Source organism: Orycteropus afer, unplaced genomic scaffold (assembly GCF_000298275.1).
Source record: "Orycteropus afer afer isolate SDZICR_OR568_19922 unplaced genomic scaffold, OryAfe1.0 scaffold00002, whole genome shotgun sequence".
In the NCBI taxonomy this organism is placed as follows: domain Eukaryota; kingdom Metazoa; phylum Chordata; class Mammalia; order Tubulidentata; family Orycteropodidae; genus Orycteropus; species Orycteropus afer.
The window spans coordinates 1,740,493-1,745,194 of record NW_006921589.1 but is presented as its reverse complement, the minus strand read 5'-3'; positions in this window follow the sequence as shown (position 1 = coordinate 1,745,194).

Genomic DNA, 4,702 nt, shown 5'->3' with positions numbered 1-4,702 from the left:
GTTGTTGGACATCTAGGTTGTTTCCAAGTTTTGGCTATTGTAAATAGTGCTGCGATGAACATCGGCGTGCATATATCTGTTCTTGTTATGGCCATGAGGCTTTTTGATGTTTAAAGTAGAAGGTAATTGTTTGACCACTTTTTTTTTTTAATGGGATATAGCAAATTTACACTGTTATAGAGTAGTTCCATTTTGCTCCTAACGCACTGCTGTCGAGTCCGATCCGACTCATAGCAACCCCTCCTTGGGTGTCCAAGGCAGTATCACTACGGAAGTAGATTGCCCAACCTTCTTTCCGAGGTGTGGCTGGAGGGTTTGAGCTGTCAGACTTCTGGTTTGCAGTCAAATGCCTTAGACACTATGCCACCAGAGCTCCTATTTTGCCCTTAGAATTCTTTAATATTGCAACTCGTATATTGAATTTTTTGTCTTCAATACCTTCAGCTTGAGAACATGTTCTTCCCTTTTGGCTTTCTATCTCCAGATCTTTGCATATTTCTTTATAATACTTTACTTTGTCTTCTCAAGCCACCCTTTGAAATGATCTGTTCAGCTCTTTGACTTTATCATTTTGTCTATTCACTTTAGCTACTCTTTGTTGAAGAGCAAATTTCAGAGTCTCTTCTGACACTCATTTTTGTCTTTCTTTTCTTTCTTTTGCTTTCTTCATGTTTGATGTCCTTGATGTCACTCACAGCTTGTCTGGTCTTTGGTCACTGTGTTCACTATGTCAAATTTATTCATGATATGGAATCTAAATTCTTGTGGGATATATTCAAGGTTGTGCTTTGATTTTTGTGAACTTATTTTAATTTTCTTCAGCTTCATCATGCATAGGAAAATTGATTGTCTGCTCCTCATTAGGCCCTTGGCCTTGTTCTGACTCATGATATTGAGCTTCTTCATCTTCTCTGAGGTATAGTCAATTATTTAATATGGCCCCTCTGGCCATGATCTTTGTGACTCCCACAAGATGGCTGGGTGGGAATATGTAAATATGAGGTGCTTGTTGCCCACCAAGGGGAATTGGACAGCTTGCAAATAATGCAAATAAGATGCATTGCACCTTTGCAGGGGTGGGACCATGCAAATAGGGTGTATGAATACCTAATCTGGGGATTGTTCAGTTTTGCCATCCCACAAGGCTTAAAATGAGCCATCCCAGAGGCAGAAAGGAAGACCCAACTACCACCAAGAATAAGAGATAGGAATGGATCATGCCCTTTGTACCCAGCTTCTTTACACTCGGAATCTTCTAGATACAGGAGACATAGAGCTGTAACACTGGAAAGACAGTGGGAAGTGGTGACAGAGAAATGGCAGCAACAGCAGAGGCAGCAGAACCCTGAGATGATGTGAGACAGCATGAAATGGTAGGAGAAAGCATGGTGGGCTTCCTGACCCACGGAGCAAGAAAGCTGAGGCCGTTGGATAGGAGGCTTGCTGGCAGAGTGGGGTGCCTCTCTTGGCAACTATTGGCAGAGCTAAAAAAAGCTTTGTAACACTTGCCTCAAGTAGGGAAGGGCTTGCAGGACTGGCAGGGTGAGGACCAGAGAGAGGAGTGCCTGTGGGCACTGCTGAAAAGAGGCTGTCCTGATTGAAGAACTGATGCAAAGTCATTTCTGATCCTGAATTATAACCTGTTGCTTCCCTAATAAGCTCCACAATCATGAGTACTGTCTGTGGATTCTGTGTGGCCATCACAATGAATTATCAAACCCAGCAGAGAAGTAGACCTTGCCTTGGGAGGCATGGTTATTGTCAGAATTGTTTAGCAGTTTGGAGGGTTGAGGCATATCTGACCTCTGCCTCATAGGAATCAGCCTTGGGCTGTTGATGCTGTTCCTCTTCCCCACTTATGAAGTTAAAGGAGGTCAAAAGCCACCCCTATGCCATTCTTACAGTTTTTTCCACAGTTGTAATCAATTTGCTTTCTGTGTGTTCCATTTCCTGAAGTCCAAATATGTGGTTGCCATTTATGTTTTGAAAGAAGGTATTTGCAATGAATAAGTTGTTCTTGTAAAATTCTATCATATAATCTACAGTATCATTTCTATCAACAAAGCCATGTTTTCCAACTACAGATCCTTCTCTGTTTTCAGCTTTCACAGTTCAATCACCACTTAATATCAGTGCATCTTGATTACATGCTTGATCAATTTCAGACTACAGAAATTGGTAAAAATCTTCAATTTCTTCATCTTCTGCATTTTGGTTGGTTTGTAAATTTGAATAACAGTCATATTAATTGGTTTTCCATGCAGGCATATGGATATTATCCTATCACTGACAGGGCTGCATTTCAAGATAGATCTTGAAATGTTCTTTTTGACAATGAATACAATGCCGTTTATTTGCCTTCCCAACATCTCAGACCATATGATTGTCTGATTCAAAATAGCCCATACCAGTTCATTCCAGCTCACCAATGCCTATGATACTGATCTTTATGTACTCCATTTCATTTTTGATGACTTCTAATTTTCCTAGATTCATACTTCATACACTCCATATTCCAATTATTAATGAGTGTTTGCATCTATTTCTTCTCCTTTTGAGTCATGCCACATCAGCAGAGGAAGGTGCTGAAAGCTGTACTCCATCCACATTATTTAGATAGACTCTTTGTTGAGGAGCCAGCTCTTCTCCAGTCATATTTTGAGTCCCTTCTAACCTGAATGGCACATCTTCTGGTATATTTCAGACAATCTTCCACTGCTGTTCATTAGATTTTTCACTTGCCAATTTTTCTAGAAACAGATTACCAGGTTCTTCTTCACAATCTGTGTTAATTTGGAAACTCTGCTGAAATCTTTCCACCTTGGGTGACCTTGCTGGTATTCAAAATACTGGTGGCATAGTGTCCACCATCATAGCCACACATAAACTACCATAGTATGACAAATTGACATACTGAAATGTCATACTATTGTTGTTCTTATTGTTACGTGCCTCGAGTTGACTTCAACTCATAGTGACCCCATATACAACAGAACAAAACACTGCTTGGTTTTGCGTCATCCTTAGGATGCTTGCTATACTTGACCTCATCATTGCAGTTACTATGTCAATCCATCTCATTGAGGGCCTTCCTCTTTTTTATTGACCCTCCACTTTACCAAACATGGTATCCTTCTCCAGGGAATGGTTCCTTCTGACAACATGATGAAAGTAGGTGAGCCAAAGTCTGGTCACTTCCAAGGAGCATTTTGGCTGCACTTCTTCCAGGACAGATTTGTTATTTCTTTTAGCAGCCCATGGTGCTTCCAGCATTCTTCGCCAACACCACAATTCAAAAGCATCAACTTTTTTTCAGTCTTCTTTATTCATTTTTCCAGCTTTTACATGCATATGAAGCTATTGAAAACACCATGGCTTGGGTTAGGTTCACCTTTGTTTTCAAAGAGACATCTTTGATCTTCAGCACTTTAAAGAGGTCTTTCGTAGCAGACTTGCCAAGTGCAATACGTCATCTGATTTCTTGACTGTAGCTTCCATGGTTGTTGATTGTAGATCCAAATAATATGAAATCTTTAACAACTTTAATCTTTTCTCCATCTGTCATGACGTTGCTTATTGATCCAGTTGCTAGGATTTTCATTTTCTTTATGTTGAGGTATAATTTACTAGAGTTATAGTCATACTAGAGTCTGTAAAAAAACTCATTGCTACTGAATCTACTCCACAGTGTCCAAGGCTGTCAATTTTTATGGAAGCAGACCACTACATTTTTTTTCTCCTGTGGAGTAATTGGCAGGTTAGAGTTGTTGACTTTTAGGCTAAGCATTGGTTAAGTGCTCAGCTCCTACATGAATGGTAGGCATTTTGAGCCCAATAGCTGCTCTATGGGAGAAAGATATCTCAGTGTGCTTTGGTAAAGATTTCAATCTTGGAAACCCCGCTGAACTCATACCAGAGTAGGGAGGGGGAAGCTTGCCCTCAAGTATATTCCAACTCCTGGTGACCCCATGTGTTGTGGAGTAGAACTGACCTCCAAAGAGGTGTCAGGGTTGTGATGTGTATGGCAGCTAATCTCTAAGCTTTTCCTCCACAATGTCACTAAGTGGGTTCAAACCACTAACCAATAGATGAGCAAGTGACTGCAAACCCTGTGTGCCACTCAGGGTGGGTCGTAATTCTAATCCCTTCTGTGCAGTCTCTTAATAAATGCAGAAAATAGACATGGAGAGAAACACATATGGGGAAGAGACCATGTGGGGGTCTATTTATAAGCCAAGGAGCACCAAGAAATGACTGGGGCTGTGTGAATCCAGCCTGAGACAGGTTGTCAGAGCTGAAAAGTAATTTCCCCTAGAGTCTAGAAAATTGACTTGCAACCTCCAAACTGTGAGACAATAGATTTATGTTCTTTAATGTCACCCACTTGTGGTATTTTTGTTACAGAAGACCGAAGTAACTAAGGCACGGAAACCTGGGGTCATCCCCATGCTTTCGCAACTACAAAGTCTGCCTTCTGTAACCACAAACTTCTTCATGTTGCTCCTGAGTACATTAGGAAAACTCTCCAGATGCCCATCTGATAATTAAGTTCTAGACAATAGATAAGTTCTATCATGTGAGGAATCATTATGAAACCAATTTTTTTTTTTTTTTTTAATTAGGATTTGGGTGAAGATTTACAGAGTAAATTCACTTTTCATACAGCAGTTCACATATACGTTGTCTCATGTCATTGACCAAA